This window comes from Lineus longissimus, chromosome 18, assembly GCF_910592395.1.
Source record: "Lineus longissimus chromosome 18, tnLinLong1.2, whole genome shotgun sequence".
Lineage (NCBI taxonomy): Eukaryota > Metazoa > Nemertea > Pilidiophora > Heteronemertea > Lineidae > Lineus > Lineus longissimus.
The window spans coordinates 6,238,131-6,250,867 of NC_088325.1; the positions used below are offsets into that span (position 1 = coordinate 6,238,131).

Sequence of the window (12,737 nt, forward strand, 5' to 3'; positions counted from 1 at the left end):
AAGAAAAGATTGATGTCTCTTATGTACATGAAATGGTCCTTGAAATACAGCAGATCGATGACATCATCATCATCATAATTCTTGGACAGGTAGAGAGGTTCTAGTTTTGCCTCACAGGTGCTCTTAGCCCATTCGTTCTCTAACTTGAACACATTAATCTTGAGATTATTATCACTCTCTATCTTAGGGATATCCTTTTGAATACATACAGGAAATGATTTGATTTTGATATCAGTAGTTTTCGAACTCTGTTCTCGTGACGAAGTCATTTCTAGCATATCGGTAGTAATATTTAATGTACTCTCGAGCTCTGCTCTCAGGACAAAGGCCGTCTCTGGATTTTCTTTCAGATATTTAGCGGCCAATAAAGACCAGAGAAAACATTTATTGTCATTTGATTCCACATTTATTACTGCTTTTGTTTTAAATGGTAATTTAGTGTAATGACCACCTTTACACCTCTTGTAAGAACAGATGGTCATGTTACAAGACTCTATTTTATTTAAAGTAAGTCCAGAACCTTGAAAGTACCTTTCCTCAATCTGTGTCTTAATGTAGTTTAACTGGTTGGTTATGGCATAAATTGCCTGGTTCCTTGAAATTATGCTTTCCATTGGGGACTGTATGGGGTGTGTTACACTTTCACCCTGACGATCAATGCTCTGCTCTTCGACCAAAGGTCGACCAAACTGAGCAAATACTGATATGCTAATTTTGTGATGGTAATCATTGAGTTGAAATAATACCTCCTCTAATTTATCTCTGTATTCACACACTTGTTTAGCTTCTCTGTCAATCTTCAAACTAATGGTGACTACAGGCTTTCCAAATTGTTTTACTATTTCTATTCCACTCACTTTCTTTATGCCATCTAGCTCATTTTCCTCAAATGCAAGTTTCTTATCCATAGTTTTAGGGATCAGTGATGGGGCTCGGGGTTGAGCAATAGGGACATAATCCGGGTTTAATTTACTTAAGTGACCTTTGGTTCTCCTGTGAATGGCCATATTATTGTAGGATATGTACTTGTCACATGTAGTGCAAAGTATTTTCTGATTCTTATCAGTCATTCTATTTATTAGATTAAAATTTATTAAATTCAATAAATCTCTTGAATTAAATAGAAATGGACTTCATAATCAATGAACAAGAATGTAATGAAGCCAAATTTGAGTACTACTTAACAGACCAATTAGACATAAAATCCATTACTTTGAAATCGATAACCTTTTACAATTCATGGTGGACAGGTGATTTTCTACCAGAGGGAGTCAGGATTTTCTCATTTCTAGTCGAAATAACCAGAATTACAACAAATGAGCCCTTAGATAAACAATTATGGTGTATGGATGAATTTAGGACATTATTTGCTCCTGGACTTGAAACAGATACACTTGAAAAGGAAGTCATGAAAGTTTGCGAACGGTATTTGGAAAATGAATCTACCACAACTAAAGACACCATTACTCAATACACATTTCCATACTCTCGACATTTTAGTTTAAGTGAGTTTTGTGAGGTATGGCAAAAATACATAAAAGAAATTGGAATTAGCCATGTGAAAATTTACTGTGATAACAATAATTACATAACCCTTGAACTTACAGAGGATAAAGAGTACCCTCTGAAAGTATACAAGTTAGATAAAAATGAAAAAATCAAGATTGAGAGAAACACAGAAGGTTTTCAAATAAGAAAAACCATAAGAGAGGTGATAGAAAAACAGCTCACAGTGGTGAATGAGTGGTTTGGCTTTAAGCAAACTAAATTCACAAAGAAAGGAAAATACTACTCCACAAGACCACTCAACTTTTACAGGAAATATCTATTCCTGCAAGCTAATTTGGTTGACAAAGCTAAGACCCTCTACAACAATAAACCATCTAACATTTTCTGCATCATACCTGTAGAAGATGGTGACCAAATAAAAATGCAGCGATACGAACCGAATTGTAAGAAAACGATAAATAAGTGTACTAATCACATAAAATTCGAAATCACTCATGAAAATGGTAAGCTAGTTAATTTCAGAGGAACAGAGGTTTCTTTAGAGTTAGGAATCGAGCTATGCTCTCAGGACGAAGTCCGAATAGAGTTAAACTCTCAGGACAAAGTCCGAATAGAGTTAAACTCTTGTAGTGAAGACAAGCAACTCGGACTCGAGCTCTGCTCTCAGGACGAAGTCTGACTAGGACAAAGTCCCGAGAACAAAGTTCGACCACCTGATGAGATCATTCCATTAAAGGAATAGTACATTTCTTCTCTTTAACTACAGGTTTAACAAGAGGGTTAATTGACCCCTTCCTGAGTGATCCCTTCATGACTGCTTCATTCGGACTTTGTCCTGAGAGCATAGCTCGATTCAAGCCTGATCGCTGCTCTTTACTTACTTTTTTAGGAAGTTTCTTAAACATAATGAATGCTGCTAAAATAACGGCACCTAAACCTAGTACATAGACATAGGTATTACTACTAGATTCACGCAGTGATACATCAGTATTTTGAGATTGTGGTTCTTCTTCCTCTACTTCTTCTTCCTCCTTTTCCACAACTCTGTTTTTTGGTGAGGAGTCCTGTACTTTAAATGTCGTCTTATCCTTTTTTATCCTCTTAAATTCCTTAGATCTTCTACCCAGTTCTCTAGACCATGCTAATTGTTTCTCTGATCGAGGTTTCTTAGACACTGAAACTTTAGTCGGACTTTGTCCTGAGAGCTTAGCTCGAGTAGTATCAGTTACAGTTTCAAGTTCCATTTATCTTGGCCGAATTTAATTCGAACTATGTTCTCATAACCAGGTTAATTTAGTCTTCTTTATCATCACTACCTGTGATATCTAGACTTTCATCTATTGGTTTGTCACATTCAGAGACAGTCATATTTGGTGTATTCATATTTGATGCAGTCATACCCGATGTATTCATAGATGATTCCTCATGACAATGACCTAAAGTAATAAGTGTTGTTGAGGCAAGTGCAGTTAGTGCACCCATTCTCAAACTCAACCATCCAAGCCATTTATCCAACTCGTCAGTTATCAAATAATCATTTCTAAGATCATGATAAAGATTATCTTCATCATCTATTGGTAATAACCACCTTGATAATTTAGTGTAAGCTTTAAGTACTGTCTTACCCAAAGAATCATTAAGTCTGGCAGCCATCTTTGTTTCATACATTCTATGGTGTTTTAAGATTTCTTTTTCAGTCGTATTATCTAAGTCATTAAAAGTTATTTGTTTATTAAGGAAATCCTTGCTTTTACCAGTTGCAACTAGAATCTCTAAGTCTTGTTTGGCTTTAAGGCCACTATCAGTCAAATAGTTCAAATTTTGTTGATTGCTACTTGAACCTTGTTGATTGCTAGTCGGACTTTGTCCTGAGAGCGTAGCTCGAGTTGATCCTAGTTGGCAACTAGAATTGACTATTCCTTGACTAGGAGTAACTAAATTTGAACTATTCAACTGCTTGTTTGAAACTTGTTGATTTGTAGAACAGTTCTGTTGAAAATTAGTTCTGTTCTGTTGGTAACTACCAGTGTTCTGTTGGTAACTACCAGTGTTCTGAACTGGGTTTGGAATGATAACACCAATCTGTTTCATCTGTTGTTCAATAACTGCAGATGTCTGACTGTTCATTTGCTGATTATTCATTTAAAATTATGGAAAAATGACTGTTAAGTGCAAAATGCTGTTTTCACAACTTTATTACATCTTAACACTAGCTCGAGCTATGCTCTCAGGACGAAGTCGGGCTCGAGCTATGCTCTCAGGTTGAAGTCCGGCTGGTGTAAACTTAATACTACTGATGCAGTTATTGTCTCTACCTGTACTGGCACTCAGTAAAACGTCAAACTGCTTGTCAATATCCTGGTCATATTCCTTCTCAACCTTGTAATTCTGGAAGAAAATACTTTGAGTGAAATCATACCATAATCTCTCCAAATCATTTACTCGCTCCTTGTTGGTTAAAAAAGGTGTAAATATTACATAATCAATTTTCAGCGTTTTAAAGGCTTGGTGTAAAAATACCTTGTAGTTAATGGTGACCTTGACACCACAGTAATGCAGAAATCTAAGGAAAGCATAGTACACTAGTCTAAGGTCAGTGATATTCTCATCGGTTAATTGCGGTTTATCAATTGCCCTGTTAATAAATTCAATGGCAAGAAACCAATCATATTCCCCACAGTGAAATTTAAAAAGCATGGCTTCACCATGTAACCCTTGGTTACATAACTTAGAGGGGAGAGTGTTAATACCCATTTTTAGGGCTGACTGAAGAGTACTTTCATATCTCTGCTTACTAAGACATTTTCTGTGACTTGAAAAGTAGCACTGTAAATACCCTTCCACAAAGTCCTTTAAATACTTAACTGCCGATTTGGACAGCCGCCTCCATCCAAGTTTCCTTAGAATACTGTCAAAGTAACGTGTCTTGTTGTCAATATTGATCTCAAGAGTTTTAAAATCATCATCGTAAGTAGTCGAATTGCAATTGGTGCAGAATTGATACTTCACAGTTTTAGCTGCGTACCTTGCTGAATTCAAGTTTTTTTGATACTCAAAAAGGGTCCACCTTTTACAATTACGGCAGAATTGGGCATTAGTGTTGATACTGACGTCATATTCTTTCATTCTTGGCAGGACTACTTTGTGTGTTTCAGTCAGACTTCGTCTTGAGAGCATAGCTCGAGTAGGCTTATCAAATTTCCCACTGTCATAATTCTTGCTGTCATTTTCTTCACTAAAATTTCTAGTCGGACGCAGTCCTGAGAGCATAGCTCGATCCATAACCCTAGGACGAATGTATCCTTTAAGATTCTCATTGTTCCACTCACTAGAATAATAATCTTTAAATGATATGTATTTATTCATATATACATGATAATTATTTTTTAAACATTGTTTTGATAGAAGTTCACCTAAGACCTTTTATGTTTTTTTACTGTTTTACGTGATTTTAAGGCTTTAACACCCTCTATTAAACCATAGATTATGGAGCTTACAATAGCAATAACTGCTATGATCAGATGTTCAGCTAGAAAGCCAACAACTGCACCAATTGTTTTCAGGAGAAATGATACGATAGAACCGATGATTCCCGGTAAAGCCGCAGCTGATTTCTTGGCTAGTTCTTTTAGCCATTCAGCAAACTTCTTGAGACCTTCTTTTACTTTATCTGGTATTGATGGTTTTGGTCCTGGTCCAGGTTCTGGTGTAGGTCCAGGAGTTGGTTCTGGTCCTGGAGTTGGGTCTGGTCCTGGAGTTGGTTTTACAGATTTAGTTGCACCACTTAAAGCACTACTGATACTGAGACCTAGAGTTGTAAATGTCATTACAACAGCTGTTATTATGGCGCTAATAGTTACACCATACGTCTTAAAAAGTAACTTTATTCTGTCCTTCAGAGGAATAGTTGAATCTGGTTTCTTTAGAACATCAACAATTAAACGTTTGATTCTTCTAGTTTGTGACTCCCTGTCATTGTCTAACCTCCATACCTTTGACTGTTCCTCATACAATTTGTCATTTAGTTCATCTATTTGCTTTTTCAACTCTCCTTTATCTTTAGTATCTTCTTCTACAGACTTTACATAGTCTCTTGTTAAATTATGAAGCTGATATTTTAATTCCTCTATTTGCATGTCCTTATCCATCTTTACTGCAGCTAGATCATCACCAGCCTGTTTTAACCCTCTAAGTTCTCTCAAGGCATATTCAGTAAAACCCAGTGTTTTAAGTTCATCATCATTAGAATCTATCAGTTTATCTATTGGTTTGTTTGAACTGTTTACCTCATTAATTAATATGTCTGTTTGAGTGAATGCAGATTTAGGTTCCCTTACTGGTGGGTCAGGTGCAATCATACCTCTAATCATGTCAGCAAATCTAGCACCAAACTTATTCTTTAATGTGCCTTCAGAAAGGAATTTACCATCTGATTTAATTAAAGGAATGATAAAGGCATTCCCTCCATTAGGATTAGGAATTTTATTCATATTGTTCTTTTGTTGTTCTGTAAAGTTTGCTAATTCTCCTTTTGTAGGCAAGAAGTAAGGTTCCTCGTTGTGCAAATAAATACGTGGTGCTAGTTTACTTAGTTTGTTAGGGTCATATATTTCCATTTACCACTTTTTTTCAATGCTGTATCAAGTTTATCCTCTTTATCATCTAGAAATGACTTCTTCTCCTCTAGTTGCTTGTCAAAAACTCTTGGCCTTTCTGGTATACTTAATGAAGTTTCATCAGTAAGATTTTCACCTCCTGTGTTGTATGTTGTGCCTGGCCTTTCTGGAGGTATACTGAATGAAGTTTCATCAGTAAGATTTTCACCTCCTGTGTTGTATTTTGTGTCATCATCTTGCAACTTTTTATTAATACCAAAGATATCATCATAATTTTCACCTCCTGTGTTGTATGTTGTGTCATCATATCGAGGCTTTGGATTAATACCAAAGATATCAACATAATCCTCAGGTTTGTAATCAGATTCGTAATCAGGATCGTAATCAGGATTGTAATGTGGATAGTAATCACTCATTTCATAATTTTCACCTCCTTCAGCCATAATTACTTATTTATCTAACCATAAAAACAATCAATGTACCAACAACTGAGTAAAGCATGAATTTAATTGTTTCATGAGTATCATCCTCCCTCTCAACTTTGGTATCAAGTTTAGTAGTAGTAGGAGTATTCTTTGAGGTTTCAGTTGTTTTTGGTGTATCAACATTACTCTTTGGTGTATGACTGGTCATTGATGTACCAACACTACTCTTAACTCTTATTTTCTTAGAACTATTTCCTTCCATCAGTGGTGGTGGTAAGGTCTTTTTGTGGTTAATGTCATTCTTACCGGGTTTAGCATTTTTTGGTGCTATTAAAATGTTATTATTGTAGTTATCCAGCTTACCAATAACGAGTACCATATTTGATCCTATGACATACAATCCTGGTGCTATTACATGATCTAGTCTTGTATGAGTGTCACTCACTGCTTTTTGGTATCTTTGAAATTGAAGTGGGAATATCAGGATGTTGATTAATCGAGTCCTTTAATAGTTTGTTAAATTCCTTCTGAGCATCCAATTCTGTACCCGGTACTCCAATTATTGGTGTTCTGGTCAACGCCTGAGCACCCAGAATACAGTAAACATATGTTCTTATTGTGTCATTCAACCTCTCTATTCCAGGATTAGAGAAACTATTTGATTTAATTATCATGAATTGTTGATAGGTTTGACATTCATTTTGTGTAATTACATCAAATACATTCTTGTGTTGTTTCACATGATACTTAATGAAAGTATCAGGATATTTGAAATTAGCCATTCCAGCATCCCAGTCTTTACTGAACATCGGTGGCATTCTATTTTCATGAACTTGCATGAGGAAGAAATTGATTTTAGAATCATTGATGTAATATCCGGGATCAGTTATGTTCGGGTTGTAATCCGGTACACTCCATGACCTCCAACCACCGTTATTTTCAAACACCGAGAAATCGTACTCGTCTTTTAAACCAAATTCACTCAATAACCCTCCTAGTTTCCTACGGTTAATGTTATTGTTTGTCTCATTAAAATCACTTTCACCTGGAATTGGTATCTCTAGATTCTTCATGATCTTCAATATTTGATAGTAAACATGAAACCTGTAAATTGACCTTATCAATGGGTCACTGTGATTCAAGTGATCGTCTATTGAAATACCACAACCTGTTGTAGCAAACCAAACAGCCATGTTAAATTGGTTCTGGTAAAACGATAATGGATTCTTTTCCAGTCGCAGACAGTCTTTCTTATTTTTCAGGCTCAAAAACCCAGGTGTTATCTTAGTTTCTTGTAGTCTGAAGAAGTTATTAGTATTAACAGTTACTTCTAAATTAAAGAAGTCATAGGTGAATTTACTTTTATGTTGATTTGCTATTGGATAATACATTTAATTTACTTGAATTTTTTCCTTGAATTTTGGTTAATGAAGACAGTAAAATGCCATTTATTTTAATGGAATAACCCATTGAGCTCTAGTATTCCCTCACCCTTTCATTGACCATTTCATTGCGACGCTTCACTGGGAATCTCATGAATGATAGAAAGTGTATATTGCGGTGGATGGTTCTTTGGGGGTTGTAGGCTAATTTGGGGCAAAAGACCTGTAAGGTCTTTTGTCAAAAGGGCCTAAAACATAACCTAGTTCCTAGCACCGCAATATACACTTTCTCAACTCGCAGCCTCCGGTCATCTGATGGTCTGTTGTTGGTTGAGCAAAGGGGAAGGGTACTGTCCTATGGTGGCAGAGCTTTTCAATGTGCTGCTCCAACCCTGTGGAATCAACTCCCTGCCAATAACAGGAAGGTCGAGAGCACATCTGATTTTGCATGTTTTGCATGTTCGCCTAGCCAGTTATTCATACGAAAAAACTCTGTCTCTTAGTATTAATTTAATTCGTAAAAAACACACGAAAAACAGTTTTTGCGCTGAAAATATGGATTGGAGACGTATCTGAATGGCTTTACGGATAAAATCTACATGCACATACGAAAAATTAGGAGATTCCATCCAGCGGTTAAGGCGGTGGTAGACATAAAGTTACTTTTACCAGTTCTGGTATACTAATAAATAGATTAGCTCACTTAACTATACCACCTAATCATAACCCCATTCCCTATTTTGGGAAGCCCTAGTATTTCTCAAAAGTTTTTGCTAGAATGTTGACCTTTCAGGGAAAAGTTGGACAATGTCGGACTTTAGTCTGAATATTAAATCGGGAAAAACTTAGAGTAACCGTTAGAAGTCGGAAAACGCCTATTACTACGTGTCCGTAAGTTCATGAATCAAAAAAGAACTGAAAGACACCTCCGTGGCTTAATGATAGTCCGAAGCGGTTCGAAAATTTGGACTTCTCTTGTTCGTCTTCCCGAAAAGACACTGGCACCCCTGGAGACGGCAACGGACAGAACATGGTTGCCAAGATTGTGTGTCCTCGTTAGTATAACCGAAGAACGGTGCTCAATGAGCTACACTGGCTTCACGTTAAAGCCTGCATATAGGAGGTATACGTACTTACACATTTCGTGGTAAAAGTTTGCTTTTATGAGCATGCTGCATTTTGCATTGCATGGTTTAGTCCAGACACTTTACACAACCTTTCGAAAGCAATTATGTGCCCAAGATTACAAATAAGCATGTTCTGTTCACATTGTTCCATGCCGACTTATCGGCGGTGAATATCAGTGAAGGATGGATATACGCACAACGACGGTGGATCGGCATGCACTTTTCGAGAATGTCCAGGAACTGCCGTGCAAAAAGGATAAGGGCAAATAATTTCTTTTCCGAATGGTTGCCAAGATCTGACTTCCAAAAATCAAAGATGGCGTCCATTTCTGTTGAGGTCCATGTGTGGAGGTGGCAACTTGTAAGTACGACGGAAAGCTGCCATAGATACAAAGTGCTACTGCAATTATTGCCCCGGGGCAATCATATCCTTTGTGTGCATGTATGTGCACTATCATTGAGCTGATTGCTACATCGAAGAGGTTTTAATTGCACCATTGCAATTAATTGTACCAATTTACCTTACTAATATCATGGTCATCATTATCATCATTTTCCAAGACAACAAGCCGATATAACATTGAAGTGGGCATTAACTGATACATAATCTCCAAATATTATGTTGAAAGTAAAGCTGCCCGAACCTTTCAAAATTATTGGCCATGTTTTAGCTTATTGATTGATAAATACTCATCTGCACAAATAAATAAATTACACATGGAGAGGATTACTGGCGATACATTAGCTTTTATTGTGTTTCACTTTCGATATAGAGCAAACATTTGGTACATGGATATTCAAAATATGGCACTATCCATTATAATGTAATGAAATATAAACCAAATATTACAGTAGAAAATGATCTGTATTTAGCTTCTCCCGTTTTACAATGTTGTTTCTAATCGCCAAGGTAATGGAGCTGCTATCTAGTGCCTCTCCCGGTGACATGGTTGCGACACACGTGTGCATTGCCAACCATTGCGTAGACAACACCTCATTTGGCCGTCGCATCGATAACTGTGGCGGCACCACATATTTTCTCTTAGCCTGAAAGAAGATCATTCATTTTTAAGACTGCCATCTTCGGGACGAGTCATGCTCAAAAGCAATGATGAAATAGAAAAAGCTACATGCCGTACAATTCAACTGTTTACGCTGGGCCTTTATCATTCATCACACAAGAAGGCAGAGATAACCCCGTTTTTTTTCATGAACACCATTTCAACGAATTTGACGGACACAGACTACACACTGTTTAAAGTTCTAGGTCACCAAGTATTGAAGGCAGATGTGGCCAAGTTGGTCAAGTAGCTAAACAGTGCACAGACAGACTAACATCTAACTCTCTATTTTAATTGAATCCATGCATCTGTGGTGGGCTACCCAAGAATAAAATCCCCTTGACCTTGATGATTCTGGAGGGAAAATACAAAGATAGCTACTGTTGATATACTGACAGTGCTTGTCCAGAGCAAGAGAAGGGCAATTTCGATTTTATTTAGAGATTTGATATGCTTGTTCTTGTATTCTTTTGACGTGAGATCCCATATCCCTGGTCGATCCTGTACCAGCTCTATGAATTTGAAGGTTTCCGCCGTAGATATGTTACAAGTATCTGCCAGAGCTCCTCTTCTATTCAGTATACAGGATGCTACTGACCAAATGCCCACTACACAGATCTCCAGCATCTTCAGACACAGGAATGCAATCTGGTATCACTCAAAACACCAGAAATAGACATATTTTGAGGTCATTACCATTGACCAACTCAGTTTAGACACCAACACACCTGTCAACAACAGGCCAAAATAAACAAATTGCTTGGCAAGAATAGAGCAGTCTCCCTCAGCGGCCAACACTTGGCAGAGTACCTCCCCGGTATCAAATTACTTTGCAAAGAAAAGTTTGTGGACCAGACACACTGCCATGGAAGTTACCTGAAGGGATGGTATCAATTAAAACACTTTAGATAGATGGTAGTCTGTGTCCCCCTTTGTAGTGAATCCATCTCGGGATAATTATGGCATTACCACCAAATGAATGACATAAACGTTTTACTTACGCATCTGCCATTTGAAAAGCTATCAGAACAACTAGGAGGATAAGGATAACGTTCTTCATTTTAGAATGCTGAAACAGAGATTTCCAATCAATACGAAATTTAAAAAATCCACCAAGGTACTGTCTAAGTGGTGATCACTTAAACTCCACTGAATTGAGAAACGAATCTCGCCATATTGCAATACAATGCATGTGGGCCATATCAATAAAAACTAGCATTTGCTTTCTCTACCGATTTTGAAGGATCTGCTGGTACTCGTATGAATAAAACCGTACTGAGCAAATGCTCGGAAATTTAAGTCTTTACTTCAAGTCGAAGCAATCGCATTTAGCATATAGAGCTTGCTTCTATAGGGAGGACGTGCTTGTCTTCATATGAATAAAGCATAGCATACGCTTTTTACTTGATAGGAAATGCTTCGATTTTTCAAGGTTGCTCCTGAGGTGGCTAGAAAGTTGAGGTAAGAGGTTTCTCATCTTCCGAATGGCCGATTTTATGCCTTTTGGTCACGAAAATAGTATTTGCCATGAAAGCCATGTCGTGAAGATACATTATTCACTGCATCGATTTTATGAGACCACGTGTAGCGAAGGTCATATAGCATTTTGCAATTTATTTTTTTTACAATTTATTTGTTCTGGTCTTTCAGCACGAAAGACCAGATGTTAAGTGTTTCTTCATAATCTGCGAGAACTCAGGTTTCGGTCTGGCGAGAAAAGCCCTGCAGTTCAGGATGCTTTACCCCCTTCTAGCAATACCAAAACCACAAGATGAAATAGATCACCAGCACCGACCATTCATAAGAAATATGACATCGGGACTGACTGATTTTTAGCTAAGCATTTGCAATGAAAGGTCCACATTATTCATACTAAAACAAGCATAGTAATTTACTTTTAGTAAATAATGCTTCTACTTGAAGGATTTGCCTCCAAGGAAATGTTAATTTTTATTCATATGGCCCAGTCTGTTGCCGAAAAGTACCATTTTCGTCTGTGGTGTATTATCTGGATTTTGTGTCTCGACTTGATACACTGCCTGGTCTCAGAGTGAGATGATACACCATTCCAAAGTCGTATCCATCATGATTGTACAGGAACTGACACGTCAGGCATAAATTTGTAGTCTGTGAATGAGTAAGGGTATATCTAAGATTGTGGAATGAATTTTAAAGTAATTTTGAGCGAGCCAGGTCAGGAATAGATTTTTCACTCAAATTCGTAAAATGGTTACTTACGTTTTTAGATTGCCAGTGTCAGGTTCAATTGCTATTAAAATCTGGTACCGGATGCATTTCCACCAAGACTATATATTAGATTAGATGCTAGCAGCTGACAAATTAGAATATATCAATTAACTTTGATAACGACATCTTAAATTTTCATGATCCTCACAGCTGTGTGTAATTGTAATAATTGGATAAATAATTCATGATGTGCCAAACCAGACTGTCTGATGAACAATTCATATCGAATTACCAAATTGCACGTGGTGCTTACAAATGGCTTGAAACTTAATTTGTATTCTCCGTTTGCAAGAGCACATTCCAATACTGTATCAGTAGAGAAGTTGACTTTGTAGTCCATAGATTATGCAGTGCATCTGATGAAGGAGGA

General features: G+C 37.1%; 1 long non-coding RNA gene across 1 annotated transcript; it reads right to left on the reverse strand.

Annotated features, from left to right (window-relative positions):
* Positions 1–9,786: 9,786 nt before the first annotated feature.
* LOC135502477 (uncharacterized) lies at positions 9,787–12,395 on the reverse strand. Its single transcript, XR_010449779.1, has 3 exons — positions 12,359–12,395; positions 11,122–11,189; positions 9,787–10,106 (listed from the first exon to the last, which is right to left on the reverse strand). It is a non-coding gene; the product is annotated as an uncharacterized LOC135502477 (long non-coding RNA).
* Positions 12,396–12,737: the final 342 nt, after the last annotated feature.